The 13155-nt window shown below is 40.9% G+C and overlaps 1 protein-coding gene across 26 annotated transcripts in view; it reads left to right on the top strand.

Moving 5' to 3' along the window:
* Positions 1–13155, top strand: part of NUMB (NUMB endocytic adaptor protein) — a 159438-nt gene that overhangs the window by 86574 nt on the left and 59709 nt on the right. For 6 of the 26 annotated variants that reach the window (XM_043547964.1, XM_043547978.1, XM_043547965.1 and 3 more), the window contains one exon: positions 12321–12426. The exons of the other annotated variants lie outside the window; for them this stretch is intronic. The gene's annotated coding sequence lies outside the window, so the exon portion shown is untranslated. The remainder of the gene's footprint in view (positions 1–12320; positions 12427–13155) is intronic. 26 annotated transcript variants of the gene reach the window in all.

The raw sequence follows: 13155 nt of genomic DNA, 5'->3' as shown, positions 1-13155 counted from the left end.
CACTTCATTTTTAACAGTTTGTGTGGATGAATGTTAAGAACCTCTAATCCTGTGTTTGGAATTAGATTCCTACCACTGAAAACATTATCTTTGTGCTCCTGTGGGGACTTGAAAACTTGGTGATGGAATTGTTGACAATAACACCTTACAAAGTAAAGGGGTACTTGTGTAGGATGAAGTGAGCTGTAGCTCACGAACGCTTATGCTCAGATAAATTTGTTAGTCTCTAAGGTGCCGCAAGTACTCCTTTTCTTTTTGCGGATACAGACTAACACGGCTGCTACTCTGAAACCTTACAAAGTGGTAGCCGTGTTAGTCTGTATCCGCAAAAAGAACAAGGAGTACTAGTGGCACCTTAGAGACTAATGGCAACCACTTTGTAAGGTTTCAGATTAGCAGCTGTGTTAGTCTGTATCTGCAAAAAGAAAAGGAGTACTTGTGGCACCAGAGACTAACAATGCCCAAATAAACTTGTTAGTCTCTAAGGTGCCACTAGTACTCCTTGTTCTTTTTAGTAACACCTTAGTTATTCACAAAACTAAAACTGCTTGCTGGGTCACTTCACTATTTCTCTTCTGTTAGGTGTGGCTGTAGAGGAAGGTACAACTGTGATATCTCAAATTAATTTCCTTTGTTAAAGGAAACTGACTTGAGAAATATTGTCAAGTTCTTGGTAAGTTTTCCAAAAAGAGGTATTGTGAAAGAGTTATGAAGCAAGGGATTTGAATTGGACAGGCCTAGAAATGTTAACGTATTTACTCATTCAGAAAATAAAATTCTTGTTTAAATATTAAATAGCAAACTCTTCATGGCAGATACTATGTTCTCATGTCTGGAAAGTGCCTAGTACATTATGGACACTGTCCTAGCATAATTAAGATGAAAACATAGTGTAACAGTCTGCAGTTTTTACAAGATTTTCAGTCTTCTTGGAAAATGAGTCCATTTATCTTCAGTTATTTTGACCATGAGGTAAAACTGCTTTTTGCTCCTTCAGTTGCTCCGAGATTTTTTTCCTCTCATCAGTCTCCCACAGTCTTGTGATCTAAGAATTGAATAGAACCCTTTTGAAGACCATTGTGTCTGTACTTCACACTTGTATCTATGGGTTACTGTTTCTTGTCTCAATTGTCCTCTGTCTGGGGTACACTAGTACACTGGGTTCTGGGCCTCCTGAGTAGTGCTGCAGACCGCTGCTGCTAGGTCAGTTGGCTGCGCCAAGGAGTGGGAATTCTTACTCTTTGTAATCATTTCTATTTCCTACACATGAAACTGAAAAACTACATACAGCTCACTGAAACCACCACATTCCAAACTTGGTTGGAATGGGTTACCTTCTAAAACACATTTAGAACACTCCAGACTGTGTGGATTTGTGCCAGTGAGCTCTCACTTAGGATAGAGCTCCAGCAAGACCTTGGATGATCATTTCATTTCTGGAGCAAATGCTCAAACTGAAAAATGTTGACCTGACAAGCAGTGCAAGGACATATGAGGGGAAGCATGCTTTGATGGATTTCATGTCTTGCAGCATAGCTGCTGAGTAACCTGTGTTTTTTGTGGGACAAGCTTGCTGTTTTGGGAGGAAAAAAAATCTCCCCATTATCAAAAGCTTTTTGTAAAGTTTGAAAATGTAGAATAATTTCATTTGGTCAAAAAAGTAGAATAAAATTTTACATGGGATTTAAGATTAATGACTTTTTAAAATTTAGCAGATTGAGCCTCTGAGGAGCAAAGAACTTGTCACACTGAGTAAAGTTTTTGTATTCCGTACAAAAAGCTACTAAGGCCTTCTCTACACTACGCAGTTTTGTTGGCAAAAGGCAGCTGCCCCGTGAGGCATTGCAATCCCTTCCCAAAGTACCCTGTGACCAGTTGCACAGTGGGATAGCTGCCCCAGTGCACTGCTCTCTGTCTCAATGCAAGAGCTGCTAGTGTGGGTGCACTCTGCTGACACAAGGAGCATAGTGTGGACATGCAACGATACATTAATTAAGCGGTTGCTGTATGTTGGCATAACTGTTGTCAGCAAAACTCTGTAAAGTAGACAAGGCCTGAATGTTAAGATTGGATAGGAAGCACTTAGTGAGATCACAGTAAATAACTATGTAAAAATGGCATTGTGGGTCTTTTAGTTTCTCTGTGATTGCTATCCAAATTAAATGTGTTAAATTTACATGTGAAAAGTGGGTTTAATCAGTGTTGCGAACTTTGATTTTACTTTGAGGCTTGCCATATTTGATGATTTTTCTTAAAGCCCCAATTTCTGGAATCCTGTGGTTGAGAGTGTCTCTTCTTCCATTTAAGATACTTATTTCCCTTACAGCTTTAGAGAAGAGCAGAACAATATTACCTGAACATACCCTAAAGACCTAAACTAAAAAGCAAATAAAAATAAAACAATTTATTTTTCAGTTTTTTTATTTTTTTTAAAAAAAAGCACCAGTCATGATTTTTTAGCAACTTGAGTCATCACATTTAAATGTGGGATTGCAAACTGCCAACTCTGCCAGCTCAGTCTGGGACTAATCTACACGAGTTCAGTTTACAGAGCTATACTGGTATAGCTGTAAGAACATAAGAATGGTCATGCTGGATCAGAACAATGATCCAACTAGCCCAGTATCCTGTTTTCCAACAATGGCTGGTGTCAGATGCTTAAGAGGGAATGAACAGAACAGGACACTTCATCGAGTGATATACCCCAGCTTCTAGTAGCCAGTGGTTTAGGGGCTCCCAGAGCATGATGTTCCATTCCTGACCATCTTGGCTAATAGTCATTGATGGACCCACCTATCCTCTATGAACTTTTCTGATTCTTTTTTGAACCCAGTTGTACTTTTGGCCTTCACAACATCCCCTGGCAACAAGTTTCACGGGTTGACTGTGCATTGTGTGAAGTACTTCCTTATGTTTGTTTTAAACCTGCTGCCTATTAATTTCATTAGATGACCCCTGGTTCATGTTATATAGAATCATAGACTTTAAGGTCAGAAGGGACCATTATGATCGTTTAGTCTGACCTCCTGCACAAAGCAGGCCACGGAATCTCACCCACCAACTCCTGTAACAAACCTCTCACCTATGTCTGAGCTATTGAAGTCCTCAAATCGTGGTTTAAAGACTTCAAGGTGCAGAGAATCCTCCAGCAAGTGACCCGTGACCCATGCCCCACGCTGGAGAGGAAGGCGAAAAACCCCTTCTGTGAAGGGGTAAATTACACTTCCTTATTCACTTTCTCCACACCATTCATGATTCATAGACATCTATCATATCTCCCCTTAGTCATCATTTCTAAGTTGAACAGTCCCAATCTTTTTAATCTCGCCTCATATGGAAGCTGTTCCTTACCTCTACTTGTTTTTGTTGTCCTTCTATTTTCCAGTTTTAATCTTTTTTTTTTTTTTTTTTTTTTTTTTTTTTTGAGACAAGGCAACCAGAACTGCATGCAGTATTCAAGTTATGGGCGCACAACAGATTTATATAGTAGCATTATGATGATTTTTTTCTGTCTTATCTATCTCCTTCCTAATGGTTCCTAACATTATTTTTTTTGAATGCCACTGCACTTTAAGCAGATGTTTTCTGTGTGTTAGTAGAGCCCCTTAGTGTGGATGCAGAAGTTTTGTTCCCTGGACGACATCAGTTATGCTGACAGAAGCACACTTTGTTGGCATAGCTGTGTCTACAGTGAGTGTTTTGCTGGCATAGCTATGTCAGCTTTTATGTAGTGTTTTCACACCCCTGACTGTTATAGCCATGCATAAAAAACTTTTTGTAGTGTAGACATGGCCTGGTTCTTGATTCATGCTGGGTTGTTTCCATCTTTTCACATTAATAATGGTTCTGCAGGCCAAATTATGCCATTTGTGGCACCTATACAACACCATTGCCTTCAAAGGTAATTCCATGGGTCTACATAATTTAAATTTAATAAACAATTCTGATTCATGAGATGAAATAAAATTGAGCTTGTTCTCCCTGGCTTTGTAAGGTAAAGGAGTTAGGGGTAGTAAAGACTTTGATTACAGAAATTACCACACTTTGTTCTCCCTTATCCTTTTGTGTATTTGGTGCTGCTCTGAAAAGTAATTATTTTAAAGAGGCACTTTTTTGACTAGTTAGGAAATGTTACGTTTTCATGGAGATCCTTAACTCTCTCGTCTGCATTTGATTTCCTATTTCTCATGCATATGTGACTTTTTTACCAGACCAAACTCTGTGGGTCAAATGGGGATTTTTATTGTAGAATTTATTATTGGTTTGCTGTTCAACTCACGTGGGGCTGTATCACAATCCCAGGAAAGATGTTTAATAATGCATGTATGGTTCTTGCCCACTCAACTTTTTTTGACTTCGCTTACTGCTTCCCAAAAGGCTAAGCAAAGGTCAGAGGTAAGATTTTTACGTCCATTTTAGATGCTAAAATGGATGCTAATTAAAACCAAATTACTTTTCAACATTTGATGGATCTGGCAGCTTCTACAGCACACTGTATAGTAGCTATCTGTCTGGGAAAATATTTGAGGTATATTTCATATAAAGCAAGAAGATTGCTTCTCTAATAAATTCCCTCTTCGAGATGGGAGTGAGTCATACAGGACCATATGTCACTGGGTTTGCAAAAATAGTCGAATCTGATAATTTGGGACATTGCTTCAGAATAGTAATTACTGGATAGCTTTTGGGTTTTCTCTCTCACTGGCTGAACTCCTTTTTCTGCATAGGTTCAAGTGGGCAACTGGCTTCAATATGTAAATGAAATAGTTGTTACATCTACAGTGCATTTAATCCTCTGTCTTGCAAGAAGCATATTAAAGGTCTCTTGTAAACCTGTGTTTCTCCTGACAGACCAATATACGAAGGTCTGGAGTAATTTTTTGCATTATGTCACTGCTGACATTTTCAAAATATCACTCTTATGGAATATTAAATGTTGAGCCTGAATTAGTTTGAATGCATATTTAAATCTGCCAACTCATTGCTTGCTCCACTTACGGATTGACAATCTGTGGATGCTTTTATGACTATTCAGATGTATTGAGTATGACATTCCTAGTTTTGGGGCAGGATGCCAGGTAGCTACCGGTATTTTAACGCATTGCCATTGATGCTGAATTAGTTTAACGTTTAATAACCTAATAACAAAATCCTAAAATTTTAGGAAATAATAATTGTATTCTTATCCATAGTTGCTATTGATTGTTAGCATTTTGCAAAGTTCAAGTAATCAATTATTTGGTATGTCATAAAGGAAATGGGACTAGACCAGTCAACTGTGTTATTTTACCATCTGTTTGTGTTCTCACAGTGAGACTTTAAGCATAGGCTCTTCAGTTCTACCTAGGTCCAACCTGGACAGAGTTCACTTATTCTTCCCCTGCTCCCACAATTCATTTGCGGATGTTGGTGTCTGGGGTGCTTTACAGCCACCATCAATCTTTCATGAGTAGTCTCATGCAGTCTTCTGCCAGAGTACCCCCATTCCTTTGATCTGAATATAGTTCTATAACCTGTGCAGTCTTCAGCTCTGTGAGCAGCAAGAGTCCTGAGGTTATTTTTGATCTCCCAAAAATCATTATGTGCAACCTGCTATTACCAAAACAGTGTTACTTAGGATTGCTCCCTTCATTGTGTACCCATTACTGGTTCGGTCCCCCCAACCCAAATGAAAAGCAAAAGTACTTTACTATTTCAAAGCCAAATACAAAACATATTTAAAGAGTTGATCGAGATTTGTTAAACCAATATACTATTAAAATGGAGAGAAGGGCAAATGTTTTGTCATATTAGAGCAGAAAGTTTGCCCCAGTATGTACATTATTGGATTTTAATTTGGTAATGAAAGGGTAAATGGGTTGGAAAGTCCTGTAATGTATAATGTGGTTAGTCATACTGTGATGCGTAAGTAGGACTGCTGTGCTTTAGTGAGTGAGTGCTCATATGGTGCATCCTTCCATTTCTATCAGTGTGACAGAGCTGGATTTAATTAGATTTTACAGTATCCAAGCCTCCAGAAAGAATAAACTAATTCAAAACAAAACTCAGCACTGAAAAGCATACAAAAAGAGAGTGATTTTGGTATAAAAAGCAAGGACAGATTCTTTCACACAATTCTTGCACTGGAGAATAATTGCAGTGATGCTGATAAAATGTAATTGTAATAAGGGTTCACTTTCCCAAGAGATGTGGGGAAGGGATAGCATCAGTTTGTCCCACACTAAACTCCATTACAGACTCAACTAAAAAGAGAGAACCACCATGTATCACAACCATGTTTAAGAGTGGCTTAAGTGCTCTTGTAGAGGGGAAAAACAGTTTAGCAACCCAATGTGGCTGGAGGCAAACTATTATTCTAACCTGGTTATAACATTTTCTTTAGCTTGTATCTGTCTCTTACAGGAAAACAAAGTTTTATTCAATTCCTTTAAACTGTGGAGATTCTGGAATTGTATTGAAAAGCAAATAGTTCTGAAATTATTAAATTGACTGTTTTTTTAATAGATATTTTATATACTGATCAAACTTTTTATTGTTGTGCCTTTAGTATTTTGACACAAGGAAGTGGCTTCTGTTAGAAAAAAAAAATCTCCTGTTTGTGATGAACATAGAAATACTGTCATGAACGGAGTCTTTTAAATTAATACTTTAGTACAGAGGTGGGCAAACTACGGCCCGCAGGCCCGTCCTGCCTGGCCCTTGAGCTCCTGGCCGGGGAGGCTAGCCCCCGGCCCCTCCCCCGCAGCCTCAGCTCGCTGTGCCACCAGCGCTCTGGGCGGCAGGGCTGCGAGCTCCTGCCAGACAGTGTGGCGGCGTGGCTGGCTCCAGAGCAGCGTGGCTGCCAGACATGCTGCTCTGGCATGGTAAGGGGATGGGGAGCGGAGGGGTTGGATAAGTGGCAGAGGGTCCTGGGGGGGCAGTCAGGGCAAAGGGATCAGCTGGGGTTGGATGGGGCGGAGGTTCAGGGGGGCAGTCGGGACAGGGAGCAAGGGGGGTTGGATAGGGGTAGGGGATCCTGGGAGGGGGCAGTTAGGGGATGAGGAGCAGGGGGGTTGAATGGGTGGGGAGTTCTGAGCAGGGCAGTCAGGGGGTGGGAAATGGGAGGGGGCAGGGGCCAGTCTGTTTGGGGAGGCATAGCCTTCCCTACCCGGCCCTCCATACAGTTTTGGAACCCTGATGTAGCCCTCAGGCCAAAAAGTTTGCCCACCCCTGCTCTAGTAATATTAAAGCACCAACAATAAAATTTAGGTTCTGTAAGAGACTATGTAGCACACTTTGGTTGTTGCTTTACCTTATAAACTCTTTGTAGATTAAAATGTGAAATCTGGAAAACCAGAAATACATGCATATTTTTTCATATGTTTACTTATTCTGCAATATTGATTGCATACTAAAATCCTGAAAGCTTTGTGGAGTCTAATATCATTTCCATGAAACCTGAGATATCAGATATTGGCCACACCTTATTACAGGCAAAAACACAGACCACGAGGCTTATGTTGGGATGCAAATCTTCCTAACAATGTAGAAGAATGTGTCTCAAGTGTTTTTTCCCTTCTAAATCAGTTACACAAGTAGAACCACCCTTGCCGGATTCTCAGTGAGATTGCAACAGTTTGTATCTTCTCTTGGCTCAGAAATGTCAGATGACTTTGAAAGAAAGCAGCAAAAAGTACTTATTTCCAAACTTTTGACTATCTTACACCTAACATTGAGTGTCTCCGGTACAAAGCATATTATAGACAGAATAATAGAGAGTGATTGTTGCTCCAACTCTTATTTAGATTTTAATTTCTGGGCAGCGTACCTGTCACTCTATGCTAGAGATGGTATATGTTAATTTAGCTATCAAAAAAGATCCATTGATAGGTGGCAGTGCATTATTTATTTACTGGGCATGGGCGTCGCTTAAAATTGGTGTAACCAAAACTGCACATTTTTTTTTTTCTTGACTTGCTTTAAAGAAAGACCTATCGTAAAATGTGCACGGACTTGCAATGTAATGTGGAGGCTAGACTAGTAATGCAGTTCCAGAAGAATCCTTTCAACAAAAACTGTTTTTAAACCTTGTTTTTTCCATTAGTTGAAATTTGTTTACTTTAGGAGTCGGACAGATGAGTGAATCTGACCTATTTTCTTCAACGGACTTATACTTGAAAAGGCTGGTTTCCCTTGCAAAACAGGAGGATTGCACAGGGAGCTTCCTCTCACATGACCTTCCTAATTACTTTTCTATTGGCTAAAGATTTCATTGGTACTTTGTACCCTTATATGACCTGTTTGTATTTTGATCAAAGGGATCTGGAAAACATTCAGTATTTGTTTAATCCATGGGTGGGGCAACAGGTGGTACCAAGCACCCTGAACAGTTTCACAAACCTTACCCATGATCAAAGACTTGGTCTAAAATGGATCATATCCCTTTACAGTCCAAGTGGAAAAAGTGTTATTTGTATGTGGCTTGACTATCCCTGGTTCACGTTAGAATTCATGAGATTAAATTTTCGTCAGATTTGTGGTTGGCCGTGTAGTCCTTCAGAATGAGAATTTAACTAGTTGCTCTCTGAATGAGGAAACTTGTAAGGCTGCTAATTTAAACTCTACTAAAGTTTTAAAAGTAGTTTCAGGTGCCCACGCCAGACCTGCCAGAGTCGCTCTGCCAACTTTTTCATTTTTATAGTTACCTTTGCAGATTTTTCCTCTTGTCTGTTGCTGTGTGAAAGACCTATGGAAAGGGGAAATTTACGGGCTAACTGACAATACATAACAGTGAAACTGACTATATGCCAAGTGCACAAAATAAAATGAAATAATTTTTAAATTGGCTCATCATCTTGGATAACTTTTGAACTTAACCTCTGGTTAGTTTGTAGAAACTTGGGATTTAGCGGGGAACTGGTCTGTATTTATTTTATGGGGTAATCACCTTGATTTTTAAGAATAACGTCATTTCTATGAAAAAAAAAAAAAGGAGAACTTGTGGCACCTTAGACTAACCAATTTATTTGAGCATAAGCTTTTGTGAGCTACAGCTCACTTCATCGGATGCTTTCAGTGGAAAATACAGTGGGGAGATTTATATACACAGAGAACATGAAACAATGGGTATTACCATACACACTATAACGAAAGTGATCAGTTAAGGCGAGCTATTACCAGTGGGGGGGGACCTTTTGTAGTGATGATCAAGGTGAGCCATTTCCAGCAGTTGACAAGAACATCTGAGGAACTGCGGGGGGGGGGAGGGGTGTGTGTGTGTGTGTGTGTGTGAATAAACATGGGGAAATAGTTTTACTTTGTGTAATGACCCATCCACTCCCAGTCTTTATTCAAGCCTAACTTAATTGTATCCAGTTTGCAAATTAATTCCAATTCAGCAGTCTCTTGTTGGAGTCTGTTTTTGAAGTTTTTTCATCCAGACCACGCCACACAATCCATTGCCTACAGCCAAGCTCTACGATACAACCGCATTTGCTCCAACCCCTCAGACAGAGACAAACACCTACAAGATCTATATCAAGCATTCTTACAACTACAGTACCCACCTGCTGAAGTGAAGAAACAGATTGACAGAGCCAGAAGAGTACCCAAAGTTGCCTACTACAGGACAGGCCCAACAAAGAAAATAACAGAACGCCACTAGCCATCACCTTCAGCCCCCAACTAAAACCTCTCCAACGCATCATCAAGGATCTACAACCTATCCTGAAGGATGAGCCATCACTCTCTCAGATCTTGGGAGACAGGCCAGTCCTTGCTTACAGACAGTCCCCAAACCTGAAGCAAATATTCACCAGCAACCACACACCACACAACAGAACCACTAACCCAGCAACCTATCCTTGTAACAAAGCCCATTGCCAACTGTCTCCACATATCTATTCAGGGGACACCATCATAGGGCCTAATCACATCAGCGACACTATCAGAGGCTTGTTCACCTGCACATCTACCAATGTGATATATGCCATCATATACCAGCAATACCCCTCTGCCATGTATATTGGCCAAACTGGACAGTCTCTACCTAAAAGAATAAATGGACACAAATCGGACGTCAAGAATTATAACATTCAAAAACCAGTCGGAGAACACTTCAGTCTCTTTGGTCACTCGATTACAGACCTAAAAGTGGCAATTTTTCAACAAAAAAACTTCAAAAAGAGACTCCAACGAGAGACTGCTGAACTGGAATTAATTTGCAAACTGGATACAATTAATTTAGGCTTGAATAAAGACTGGGAGTGGATGGGTCATTACACAAAGTAAAACTATTTCCCCATGTTTATTCCCCCCCTACATCCCCCACTGTTCCTCACACGTTCTTGTCAGCTGCTGGAAATGGCCCACCTAGATTATCACTACAAAAGGTTGTTTTTTTCCCTCTCCTGCTGGTAATAGCTCACCTTACCTGATCACTCTTGTTATAGTGTGTACAGTAACACCCATTGTTTCATATTCTCTTTATATAAATCTCCCCACTGTATTTTCCACTGAAGTGAGCTGTAGCTCACGAAAGCTTATGCTCCAATACATTTGTTAGTCTCTAAGGTGCCACAAGTCCTCCTTTTCTTTTTGCGGATACAGACTAACACGGCTGCTACTCTGAAACCTTTCATTTCTATGCCCTCCTTTCTCGCCACTTCTGCAGTGGGCAGTGTCATCTACACACTGAATTAGTAATAGTTCCTCTGTTAAGACTGATTTTTATAAAGTACACAAGTCCTAAGTCAAGTGGTTCTGCTTCCCTCAAAGCTTTCAAGTTTTTGTAACAAATTGTAGTACATTTTTGTGCATTAAACTTGGAAGTTTTCCATCTTGGCTCTTAAATAGAACTCTAAACAATATAAAATTTAATTTCTCCATAGTCCCCTATACTGGCCCAGACAAATTGGATACTTCCTTCTTCTAGCAGGTGGAAATTGGCTGATTTCATTTGTGGATGAAACTCTGAAAATGTAAAACACTAAACATGCTGAGTACAGAAATCAGTAACTGATGATTTTTAGCCATGATAGCCCCTGAGAAGGAGTAGAAGCCATTCTATGACTGTATCCATCTATTTGGTACAGAAAGAATAAATCACCAGTCTGGGCTAGAATAGGAGGGTTTACGATAATATTCTTGGATACACGTTACAACTATATGAAAATGCCAAGAATCTACAAATGACTGGAGTGGGGGCTTTTTTTTGTTAGGGTTTTTAAACTATTATCATTTAGAGAACATTGTCATAGGAATTTGAGCATTTTGTCAGTGACAGCATCTGTCTTTGTTTTCTGAATCTCAGATATGCATCCAGTGTGAATTGCTTATTTAACTCTTAGTAAATCTAAGCACTTTACCTAGATGTACAGACACACTTTTCTTAACCTGTGTACTGTATAATTTTTTAACATTAGCTATAATAATTTTAAATCGGATGGGACAGGGGATGATGTGCATTGCCAATCAGGTGGCTGTTTGTAGGACAAACTGCTTTGGGCTGTCGGGTGATTCTGATAACAGTTCAGCTTCTTTCAATTTTTCATTGTTTTTCTTTGTTGGGGCAAATGGTTGTTCTGACTAGTTGGACAGAGCCCGCCCTGACCCAGTGCTCTGTGCTGCGTGGCACAGCGCGGCTGCCTGTCCTGGTGCAGCCACGTTGCCAGCCACCAGTGCTCCAGGCAGCGCGGTAAGGGGGCAGGGAGGGTGGGGGTTGGATAGAGGGCAGGGGAGTTCGGGAGGTGGTCAGGGGCGTGGATAGGGGTTGGGGCAGTCAGAGGGCAGGGAACGGGGTTGAATGGGGGCAGAGGTCTCGGGGGCAGTCAGGAAGGAGAGGAGGGGTTGGATGGGGCAGCGGGGGGTGGTCGGGACAGGGAGCAGGGGGGGTTGATGGGGCATGGGTCCTGGAGGGGGGGCAGTCAGGCGGGGGGGATTGAGTGGGGTGGTGGGGGGTAGTTAAGGGCAGGGGGAGGTCAGGGAGAAGGGAGGGGGTAGATGGGGCAGGGGTCCCCAGGGGTGAGAAGCAGGGGAGTCGGATAGGGGGCAGGGGCCGGGCCATGCCTGGCTGTTTGGGGGGGCACAGCCTCCCTTAATCGGCCCTCCATACAATTTCATAAACCTGATGCGAACCTCGGGCCAAAAAGTTTGCCCGCCCCTGCTGTAAAGGGTCTATTTCAATTCCTGAAACTAAGTTGTGAAAGCACATGATCATAGAGCTCACTGGGAAATGGACTTGTTTTTTTGCACAAAACATTAATATTTTTGGTGAAAATGCTACCCTAGTTCCTCATGGGAGATGTAGTTCAGGGGCCTCATGTTCCCTTTCTCCTCTGTAGGCTGAGTTTTCTGGCTGAAATAAATCTGGTTGGAATGATGCACCAGTCTCCCATCTTGGTGGAGGAAGTGCATCATGGAGTCCCATAGCTGATGGGAGAAATCCAGGTAGGGAGCCTGATCCATAGAGGAGAATGGGGGAGATGAGGTAACCGAAGTACAACTTCTATGAGGCAGTGTGGCAAACAAAATAATTGTTTGGCCAAAATATTTTGGGGTTTGGCGTATTTGGTTTTCTGACAGAAAATTAAAATTTCTACAGAAAGACACTTTCACGAAAAATTGTTTTGAACTAATCTTCTAGCAACAGTTGAGATGGAAAACTCAACCAGTCCTCCTTCTATGGTTATTGGTTAACTCTGCCTCTTAGTACAAAATAATCTCTCGACAAAATAGTCAGATGACCTGGGCTGGCCAAACTCCTATAGAAATTCATATTCCCTAAGGCTCTTGAGGCTGGAATTCTTAATCTGCATGTTTTTTATCTTAAAGGTGTTTTTCATGTGTAAAGCAAAAATTCTAACTTAATGTTGTTCTACTATCCTCTTTAGAACTGTTCTGCAGTTTGCTTTGCACATTCAGCATTCTTTTATTATTTAAAGAACTTTGAACTTACTTAGTTAGGACTTCATGAATGTGGAGGAGTTACTTGTTTGGAGTGATTAACTTTGTCAATAGCATCAGCAGAGTTTGTGATAAGAAATGTGATCTCTTTGCACGCAGGTGCTGAGGGTGCACTCATTTCCACATCCTGTTTTATTTTTAGCTAATCAAATCCATGTTTGGTGTTGCTCTAGTTAAATCACATACTAGTTCACACTTTTCCTCTGCTGTTAA

Source organism: Chelonia mydas, chromosome 6, assembly GCF_015237465.2.
Source record: "Chelonia mydas isolate rCheMyd1 chromosome 6, rCheMyd1.pri.v2, whole genome shotgun sequence".
Classification (NCBI taxonomy): Eukaryota; Metazoa; Chordata; order Testudines; family Cheloniidae; genus Chelonia; species Chelonia mydas.
The sequence above is the reverse complement of the archived record's forward strand: the minus strand, read 5'-3'. Positions and strand labels throughout refer to the sequence as shown.